This window comes from Silene latifolia, chromosome 9, assembly GCF_048544455.1.
Source record: "Silene latifolia isolate original U9 population chromosome 9, ASM4854445v1, whole genome shotgun sequence".
In the NCBI taxonomy this organism is placed as follows: domain Eukaryota; kingdom Viridiplantae; phylum Streptophyta; class Magnoliopsida; order Caryophyllales; family Caryophyllaceae; genus Silene; species Silene latifolia.
In genome coordinates this window covers 144,229,418-144,240,639 of record NC_133534.1, presented here as the reverse complement: position 1 = coordinate 144,240,639, position 11,222 = coordinate 144,229,418, and the positions used below count along the sequence as shown (strand labels likewise).

Here is an 11,222-nt window from a genome sequence, read left to right as displayed (position 1 = left end):
CAACCTTTTACTCACCGAGTACGGCATGACACTCACACTAGCCCCTAGATCACATAAGGCTTTGTTGATCGTCGTGCCGCCAATGGTACACGGTATTGAGAAGCTTCCCGGATCCTTAAACTTTGGAGGTGAACTCCCTTGAAGTATTGCACTACTCACCTTAGTGAAGGCGATAGTCTCAAGCTTCCGGATCGACTTCTTCTTTGTGAGGATATCTTTCATGTATTTCGCATAGGCCGGCACGTGATTAATTAATTCCGTAAAAGGAATTGAGACTTTCAAATTCTTCACAATTTTCATGAACTTTCCAAGTTGATCATCAAATTTGGGCTTGGCTTGACGACTTGGAAAAGGAAGTCTAATCACAATGGGCTCCTTCTCCTTGACCTTGTCTTCATTTTTCTTTGAACTTTCTTCTTTTGATGATTCTCCATCTTTGGAGCTTTGCACAATTTCTTCCTTTTCACTAGCTTCCACAACTTCATCCTCAACTTGCTTCTTCAGTGCTTCATACCTTGTACCACTTCTCAAGTCAATGGCACTAACCGTTTCATGTCTAGGGGGATTACTTTGAGGTGGTAATTGCCCATTTTGTCTTTGTGAGCTTGAAGATGCTAGTTGAGTCAATTGTGTTTCCAACATCTTGGTATGAGCTAGAATGTTGTTGATGGTGGTTTCCTTTGCTTGGCTATCTTTTTGCATTTGAGTGAAAAATTCTTGTTGATTCTTTTGCATTTGGAGGACCGCTTTTTGGACATCAAAACCTTGGTCATTTTGGTGATTGTATGGATTTTGATTTTGGTAACCTTTGTTTTGATTGTAAAAGGGTCTTTGATATTGGTTTCTCATGGGTGGTGGAGTGTATGTTGTTTGAGGGTTTTGAACATTTTGGCTTTTGTATGAGAGATTTGGATGGAATTTGGTGTTTTCATTGTAAAAGTTGGAATAAGGGGTACCACTCTTGTATGCTTGGAAAGCATTCACTTGTTCATTTGTTCCCCTACATTCACCTTGGTCATGTCCCAAAGTTCCACAATTCTCACATATCCTACTTGGGATTGATGAGGATGCCGTCATGGCATTAACATGATGCTTTAATGATTTTGAGTTTTCTTCAAGTCTAGCCATAGCTTGTTCAAACTTCAAGTTGATTGTGTCAATGTGAGCACTAAGTTGAGCACCCAATTGAGTAACGGAGTCCACTTCATGCTTTCCTCCTCTAGTAGCCTTGCGAGGTCTACTATATTGTGAGTTATGGACCGCCATTTCCTCAATCTTGTTCCATGTTTGATTGTCATCAACTTCGGTGAACATTCCATTTGATCCCATATTGAGAATGTTCCTAGAATCTTCATATAAACCATTCCAAAATTGTTGTACCAAAAACCATTCGCTAAGTCCATGGTGAGGACATGAGCGACAAATTCCCTTAAACCGCTCCCAAGCTTCATACAAAGATTCTTCATCCCTTTGCTTAAAACCCGTAATTTGAGCTCTTAGCATGTTAGTCTTTTCCGGTGGGTAGAATTTTTTGTAGAAAGCTAGAGCCAACTTCTTCCAAGAATCTATTCCGAGGGTGGCCTTATCAAGGCCCTTCAACCATTGCTTCGCGGTGCCGATTAAGGAAAAAGGAAATAAGACCCATCTAATTTGGTCTTGAGTCACGCCCGTTTGAGAGATTGCATCACAATAGTCGCAAAAGGTTTCCATATGAGAATGAGGGTCTTCACTAGGCATCCCCCCAAATTGGCTCCTCTCAACTAATTGGATGAAGGCGGGCTTGGCAATAAAATTTCCGGTTAGATGTTGCGGTGTAGGAGTACCATTTGGTAGATTCTCCTCGGTGGGTACGGAGTGTGACGAGAATTTAGGCATTGTAGGTGGATTTTATGGGGTATTGTGTAATGGGGTCTCTTCTCCTTCTATTGCGAAAGGATTGACAAACTCACTAGTGGGTTGAACAACTTCACTAATACCTCTTAAATTCCTCCTAACAAGTCTCCTATTGTTCGTCAAGGTTCTTTCGATTTCACGGTCAAAAGGTAACAAATCACCTTGTAACCTTCTAGACATGCAAAATATCAAACAACTCGAAAACAATTAGAACAAACCTTGAGGAGTTTTACTTCCCCAAGGCGAAGAAAGACACAACTAATAACAATAAAAAGAAATCTAAATCAAACGAACACCGTCCCCGGCAACGGCGCCATTTTTGATGCGAGTCCGTTTCATGTTCACAATTAAAGATGTGGTCGTTGGGTCACGGTCGAATCAAAACACAATTTATAACTTCGCAAACAACTCTACAATTAGTAAAGAGGCAAGTAAAGGTCGGATCCCAAGGGACGGGAGTTGAAATGAGATTTCTATTGAAACTAGTGATGTCTTAGGGGTGTCACAAACTGGGTTGATGTAGAAGGTCACTAAAATAAAATAGCAATGAAAATAAACAAACAAGATGAATTAAAGGGGTGTAAACAATTGATTAAAAGCACTAGGGTGTCATGGGATCATAGGGGAATCATGGGATATGATCATACAAACATGTTCTCAAATTATAAGCAAGCAATTATTGTTGTGATGGATTGAGTTGGGTTATATCTTACAATCCTAGGAAAGTTTGGGTCCCGGAGCCGAATTGATTAGATTGTACAACACCTACAAGTCGACTTAATCTTCCCTACTCAACAACATGCATGGTCTAATGAGACTCCAGTTGGGTTATGTCTTACAAGTCTCATTGAAAAGATAGGTGATGGTGGTAAATGCAAGGATTCATAGGCTTAGCATTTCATCAAACATAACATGTGCATGAGTTGAGATCAAAACAAGCAAGCAAATAAAACATGAAAGCATATTAATTTAAGCATGAATCATTCCCCATGTTGGTTTCCCCTAATCACCCATTAACCCTAGCTAAAAGACTACTCACTCATTATCATGTTGATCATGCTAGCAAGGTTGTCAATCATACCAACAATATGAAACATGATGAATAAATGAAAGTAATTAACAATAATTAAAAAGGGATTAAGAGAATTATACCTACTAATGATTCCAATAATAAAGCAAAGATAAAAGAAGTACTTGAATGCTTGATTGAGAGGTTGTCAATCTCCCAATAATAACCCAAATAATCTTCAATTACCCAAAATAAAGGATGAACAAAAGAGAGATTAAGGAAATAAAACTTGTATTAGAACTTGATTAATTGTTGATTACAAAACTAAAGAGAGATTTGATTGATATTAACTACTCTAATTATTGATAAGAAGAACATGCTCTCCTAATTAGACTAATGGGGTATTTATAGTGGAAATTAGGGAGGATGTATTAGGGTTAACTAAGGGCTAAACTAGTAATTACACTTTTTAGATTGAGCAAGGAGGACCCGGTATTTTTCGAGGGAAGGGCTTCTTTCTTTGTAGCTTGGAGAAGAGGAAATCGTGTTGTGCTGGAATCCGGGCGGCATAAGGTCGGGCGGAATCTGGCGTTGGAATCCGAGCGGATTCAAGGGAATCCGGTCGGATTGTGGAGGTGGAATCCGAGCGGATTAGAGCAAAGCCGCACGGATTGTGCAGCTGCGGGACGGACGGATTGGTGACAGTCCGCTCGGATTGTCACTCAGCAACATATCTTCTTCTTTTCTTCCCTTTTCTTCATAAATTCCTTGGGGATTTCCTTGGGGACTCAAGGATCCTTTCTCAACATTGCTCTTCTACTATAATATGTACAAAGGCCTTCTAATCTTGTCTCTCCTTGATGCTTGGTCATTGAATTCTATCAATTTAGTCTCGTTTTGCCATGAAAATGCAATATTCTTACTCCTTTCCTACCAAGGGATCAAAATCTCAAAGAATATGCAAAACAAAGAACTAAAGATAAGAAATGACCCAAATATGCACTAAAAAGCATGGGAACAAGGCTAATTCGGGGGCTAAATATGCGCTAATTATGGTCACATCAGCTTTCCAGGTAGGATTTCCTACTCAGTATTAGTCCCATAATGGGATGATTGTTGATGTGTTGAGATTGATTGTTTAATATCGTAATTGTATTGTGACGGCTGTGATTGTGATTGTTTGTCTCGGTTCTCGAGATGCGTTCTCGGCTGAGTGGAGTCACTTGCGGGAGTGGCTTCACGCCCTAGTTTCGCCTCCTGTGGAACCCGCCACAGGAGGGATGTGCACATTAATGGACAGGGTTATCGCTCGGTATGATGAGGGGGGCTTAGGTGCGAACGGCTGCGGTCCCCCACTGGCAGGGCTGGTCCAGCGGACAGTCGGTGATTGAGATTGATGGGACTGGTGTGATTGTGTGTGTGTGACGGTGTAAGCTGTCTGTTTGTCGTATTGTTGATATATATATAAGTTGTGTGATTAGTACTGACCCCGGTTGTTGTTTGTAAAACCTGCGGTGATCCATTCGGGGATGGTGAGCAGTAATTGAGCAGGTTTGAGTTGAGTAATGGGATAGTTGGGATGTGCCACCGTCTGACGATAGAAGTCTTCCGCTGTAGCTTTGCTAGTTTTATAACATTTCGATTAATTGATGAGAGACAGTTGGTTTGAGAACCTGTATCGTATTTTGGTATTTGGTTTCAGTTGTAACCTTTCACTAAACTTATATTATTTAAAATTGTTTCGTTATTGTCTTATGAATATCATGCCTCGGGTAACCGAGATGGTGGCATCCTTATACCTGAGTGATCCTGGTAAGGCACTTGGAGTATGGGGGTGTTACAAATGGTATCAGAGCGACGATCCTGAAACCTGTAACCAATGAATCCAATGCATATAGGGAGTCAATTAAAATGAACCCGGGGTAAAAGTTGTAGGAGCTAATGCAAAGGCTTGGGAGACGTCCTAAAGTCGCGAACTCGCCCTACAATTTTGAACCGGTCACCATGGGATATGAGTCGGGATCGCTATGTGTTTACTAATGCTCTATTGTGTGTGTTGGATGGATGAGTGTTATATAGTTGAATGGATGTGTGGTGGAAAAGATGGAGGTAATTTTTTTTTTTTTGATAACATGAATTGTGATGGGAATTACTACTAGTTACTATTGTGTATATGCATATGATTGCGTGCATATGATTGGATGAATAAATTGTATGAATACGGGTATGAATGTGATCTATGATTTGGTTTGAAAAGATGAGGTAAGGAATTGCATGAGAATATGAAATTCATGTGGAGAACATGTTTATGTGATGGAAGTGGATTTTCTACTTTTGCTATGTTAGTAACATGTGGATTGGGGGATTTTATGTCGTATATTATGTTATTGTTGTACGTAAAAGTATAGAATAAAAGGATGTGGGTAAATTATGATTGACAAGTTAAATAATCTATGTGCATGATGAATGTTGTTGCTTGGCTTTTGGAGATAGTAACATGTGATTAGGAATCCTGGTTTTATGAGTATTGAGTTGTTTTTGTTTACCTTGTTGTCGTTTAAGTTGTTTGAAAGAGAAAATCGAATAGTTATGTCGTCTGATTACAGCAAAGTTGTCTTTAAACTGTTATAACTTGAGATGAATAAATGATTTTAATGTGATTCCAATTGGAGGTGATAGCTTGTTCTTTTACGATTCTAACGATAGGTCACACGCCCAAAACGACCAAGAAATGAGTGAGTTATGACTGTTTTACAAAAACTGGACAGTGTTGAGAAATGCGTAGGTACTCGATCGAGTAGTCTTGGTACTCGATCGAGTAGGGGGGAACTCGATCGAGTACGTCAGTTACTCGATCGAGTGGCCCTGGTAATTTGTTTTACGTGCTTCTGATCTTCACCTACTCGATCGAGTAAGTCACTTACTCGATCGAGTGGCCTGTACTCGATCTAGTGACCCCTGTTTTGGGTCATATGCTTATCTTTTGACTTCGTTGCATATTATGTTTAATTCAAAGATGTTATTTTACTTCTTTATGCATTGTTTTACATGTATGTTGGTCTTGATACGTAAGTTACCCAATCTTATGGTGAAGTGAGTGGCACCTGTGGTGAGTAGGAGTTCGGTGGGAGGACATAAGTTATATGTGTTGTGATAGATAGTGGAAAAAGAAAAGTAAGATTGGTATGGTTTATTGAGACATAGAGCATGTTTTGTGAGATGAGATGAGCGATATGTTTGTATGTTGAGTAATGTAAAAGTAAATGAATGTGGGCAAGGGATGATGTGAGTTTATAGAACATGAGAATGAAAAGATTGAAATGAGGGACGCAAATGGTGGCAGCTTGAGATGTGTAAAGAATCATGGAGGGGGATGGTTAGGAGTCGCGTGGGTTAAGAATATACATAGTGAAAGTTCGTTTTAAAGGGGTTGAGAAGAGTGGTATATAGTGAACTTTGTGGAGACATGTCGCGAGGTGGATTTATAGACAGTGAGTGAGTTTGGGGAGATTTGGTTTATTAAGAGGTGAAACCACTATGGGATTTCCTTGGGCAATTAACGGTATGAAAGGAATTTTGATTTCTAGAGATGTACAAAGGAGATGCAATTGTCAAACAGTAAACGTTGATTCTATGGATGGATTAGTGGCAAGGGTGATTAATGGCATAATAAGAGAATATTTTATGGTAAGAAAGAGTGAGATGATATCGATATGAAATAATGAGATGTGGGTGTTGGAGCAATGAGAAAGTAACTGAAACACTAAAGAGTTAGGTAGAAGGGATAAGGAGTTGAATGGTTAATTAATTTTGTCGAGTGTAAAAGAAAAGAATGGGGGGAGTAAAAACTAGGAAAATGTTGACCGGAGTTATGTGACATAAAAGTAAGGAATCGTCGAGATGTATGATACTATCAAGGGTAAGTAAGTTAATGATTATACAGAAGTTTCAGGACAACATGATTAATCATGAGTTTCGAGGAATTAAGGGAGTAAGAAGTTGGTAAAATATCTGCATGATATGAGATTTTGAGTAGAGAGTTAGATGATGACACAATTAAGGATAGTATTGGGAAGAATGTTGAGGTAGTGTTGTTGATGGATTTGATGTTCGTTATTTGGGATGCTAACCACAGATAGGAAAGAAATCGTGATGTTTAGAGATGGGTGTAAGAGGTTTGATGCCCGGACAGTGGTAGTGTTATGGTTTGTGACTAGTGGTTAAGGGTGACGGTAGATTAGAAAAGCAGCAAATCTAAAGAGGTTGATTTTGTAGGGACCAGATTGATAAGTATGGTGATGAAAGAGTATAAGATGTGGTTATATGAGGCGGTTGTTAGTAGTTGAGTATTAATGGAGTGGCTACATTTGGCAGAGGGTGATGGATATGTGAATGGGAGAATATGTTATGAGGTGTATACGAGTTAAGCTCGGGTGAGAAGTAACTTTTATCAGGTGGTAACTTACGTGATCGTGGATTGATTTGGTTGGATGTGATTACGGGTCTGTGATATATAAATGTTTGTGTGAGGTTTTGACCTCACAGGACGTGGTATGGTGTGATTATCATAAAGTTGTTATTTGAATGTTCTGTAATGCATGTTGAGTACGCTAATCTAGTTGAATGATATTCAAAAAGGTAATAATTTGAGTGATCTGGCATGACTGGCTATACTTGTATGTATTCATGATACATGTCAATCTGTGATATGGTAAGGGGATGATATTCACGAGGTTATTATCTGTTTAATTCATAAAATATGTTGTGTTATGATTTAGTAAAGTGAATTTAAGTAAGTTTTTCTTGTCTGAGAAGTTATTCTGAGTCAGTATTTATGGAAGTTGTATGCAGTTGTGATGACTATCGATGTGGTTGTGGTGCCTCGGGTGGTGATCCGGGCACGATATTTAGTGTTGTGATGCGGGTATTTTTGCACTGCGGTGTGGCTGTTGGTGGCGGTGTTGTGATGCCGTCACCGGTTATGGTGGAGTAGGCGGGATGATTATGATTCGAGTTTCGAAACTACATACCAGTCATACATAAATTGTTGTTTTGTTTGATGTTGCTTCCTGTGAGTTTCAGTTTGTACAGATAGACAGCTGTTTTGTTATCGATTTTTCTTACCAGTTAAGTTTTGGAATGAGGGTAGAGTATGATATGAAAGAGAGTTGTACATGTTTTCGTTTTTGTCATGGTATAGTGACATTCTGTTGATGGGACACAGTTGTGAGAAGTTGTTACAGTAATTTTGATCTTTTTTTAAGATGAGGCATCGGTAGTCATAGTCATGGCAAGTGATTCGTAGAACATGTGTGGTAATGATCTGATATATGCAGGTGGTTGATACTCCTTTGTTGAGACATTGAGTGTAGGGTGTTGAGTAATTAGTGTCGTGTTAAGTTATGTATGAGTCTTGCGGTAATGAAAGAAAGGAACTTGAGGATCTAGTGTGAGTGTACGTAACAAGTGTGGATCGTAAGTTATGCTTTTGGCGATAAGAGTTTTATATAGTTTATATAGAGAGGTGTGTCATGTTGCGGTAATAGGGAACAAGTGAAGTTTTGGGTTAAGCTAAGGATTTTGTCATATAGGTTAGGTGGTGTGACGAGTGAAGTGAAGTATGAGAGTTGTTTAAGTAAGAGAGCCTTGGATATGTGCATGGCGAGTGTTTAGATTATAGGTGGTTATCTTTGACATGCGGTGGTGATGAGGATAATGAAAAGATATATCTAGGATTTAGTATTAGTGAGTTACGGGGACGTAACATTTATCTTAAGAGGAGTAGGATGCGATAAAAGAGATTTTGATGGTTGTGCATATGGTAGTATATTCGCAGTAGAGTGTTGGTGTAACATAAAGAATGAAGTTGTATATTTTGTGGTTGATGTTGTTAAAAGGCCATGGCCGTGCTTGTAGTAGTGTGATGCTTCAGAGTGTGAGAATATTTTATATAGTGTTGACAGTTGGAGGATGATGTTATGAGTCTAAGTAAACTTCGAGGACGAAGTTCCTTTTAAGGGTGGTAGAATGTAACATTTCGTTTGATGTTATGGGTATTTTGATATTGGTTTGGCTCTGGATGATATATTACGGAGCTAGTTGGTAGTGTATGGAGTTAGTGTTGAGAGAGATATAATGGAGTTGATACGATATCGTGAGCCATGTTGTGGAGGTAGAAATAGTTAGTGGAGTTGGTGTTACGAGTTCATGTTTGGGTTGGAGTTTTGTTTTGAGTTCTTAGTCACGTTGTTGTGTCTTGATCGAGTTAGTATGTTTGTTTTTGAGTATGGGTTGAACTTCGGGGACGAAGTTCTTTTTAAGGAGGGAAGACTGTAATACTCCGTATTTATGAGCCTCTGGGTACTCTATCGAGTAGGCCTTACTCTGTCGAGTAAGGGTGAGTTGCGTTTTAAAATAGTTTCTGACCTGTTGGGTACTCGATCGAGTAACGTGGGTACTCGATCGAGTAAGGGGGCACTCGATCGAGTACCTTAGCTACTCGATCGAGTAGCCGGTTTACGGGGAGTTATTTCTCGGGTTTTGTTAATTATGCGATTAAGGTATATAATCTTTTCCGTCATTGTTCTTAAACACTTTTCAAAACTTAAATTACTGTCAAGAGAGAAAGCAAGTACGTTCATCACTTTAATCGCATTGTTAGCAAATCCCGGAGTTTGGAAGGTCGGATTTCACCTTTCGTTATACCGTTGAGATCCTTGCGTCGAGGGTAAGATCTATGTACCATTTTTATAGTTTTTCCTTTAAGTTGGTTAAACCCTAATATGGGGATTTGGGGGTTTTTGTGTAGATTGTGATTTGGTAGTGTCTATGTGTTTGTATGATAGGAGGAGGTTTTGTAGAAGAGGCTTTTTGATTCAGCTGTTGATACCGTCTGACTGTTGTGCTTTCCAGGTAGGATTTCCTACTCAGTATTAGTCCCATGGAAACCGTGTCGGATTTCGTAAAACGCGAAAACAAGGAAATGTGAGTGTGAGGAAACACAAAATATCCTGAATCATCCCGAAGAGGCGCGAGCTTCCTGGCGAGAGGTTTGAGGTGTCAGGAGAAAGCACAAGTTGAAAGAGACAAGTCAACAGCGGGAATCCTGGAGAAGCCTCAAAGAGGCGTGAGCAGCCTGGCGATGGAAGCCGGCTCTCCCCTTTTTCTGAAAAATGCGCTGGTCATTTTGTATAAATAGGGATGTTTGCGCTTCATTGTTTCATCATCCGAAACACAAAATCATCTCTACAAAACCTCTTCTTCTTCCACATAAATATTTGATGGATGCTTTTGAGAACGCATTGCGACAATGGTGCCGGGATTTGTCGCCTCCCGAAAAGTATCAACTCGCTTGCATGGGAGTTGGTCAATTGTTGGTGCTTCGTCAAGTCAAGGTGCAACCTTCGTTTCTTGAAGCATGTTCTCGGTTTTGGGATTTGAAACATCATGTTTTCGTTTTCCCGAAAGGTGAGCTTTGTCCTCTTGCCGAAGAAGTAGGAGCCATTGGTGGGTGGCCGGGTTGTGCTCTGGTGCTTCCTCCGACTCGGTTATGCTACAAGGAGAAATTCCGTTCTATGTTTGGTTTGTCAACAAGTCAAATCAACTTTCTTCTTGCTCCACACGGTGTGGATATATTGGCTCTTATCAACATCTTTTCAAACCGATTAGATGCTAATGTCTCGGAAGTGGCTAGGAGAAGGGCTCTTGCATTTTGCCTTGTCCATGTGTACCTCTTTGTTGATGTCTTGAAGAAGGAGGGGCCAAGATGTCATGGTAGCATGACCCTTATCCATGTGATTGAGCAAATGGAGCATGGTAGAGATCCATCATGGTTGGTGCTTGGAGAGATTATCCAAGCTTTGGACAAGGAAGGCTATTGTGGAGAAGCTCCCTCTTTCGGATCCCCGAGGATCCTCCAAGTGTGGCTATTGGAGAGGCTAAGGTATGTAGAGCCTCCGGTTGATTCTTCTTCTTACTCCTTCCGTCACCTTACCATGAGGAAGAAGTTGTACGCGGATAGTTTCGCTTCCACCGAGGCCTATTGGGCCGCAAGATTGGCGGAGGAGGGTGGTCCTCATATCCGTTGGGTGGTGCCGTGGTGGCACTTGAGGTCCTTCACGGGGTTGCCCGCTTCGGGTTCTAGTCCTCGTTCTTTGATGGTGGTGGGTTTGAAGGTTGTTTCCTTCATATATTCTAAAAGGCTCATGAGGCAAATGAGGCGTCAACAAAAGGTGCCTGCTCAATATACTCTTGTTCAAGAGAATATTTTCCGGAATTCCGAGCTTGTGGAGTTCTTCGAATAATGGTGGGCCACTCGGCC

At 40.3% G+C, this 11,222-nt stretch overlaps 1 non-coding gene across 1 annotated transcript; it reads left to right on the top strand.

Moving 5' to 3' along the window:
- The first annotated feature begins 1,396 nt into the window (after positions 1-1,396).
- LOC141602860 (small nucleolar RNA R71) lies at positions 1,397-1,503 on the top strand. The gene has a single exon (XR_012524766.1). It is a non-coding gene; the product is annotated as a small nucleolar RNA R71 (small nucleolar RNA).
- Positions 1,504-11,222: the final 9,719 nt, after the last annotated feature.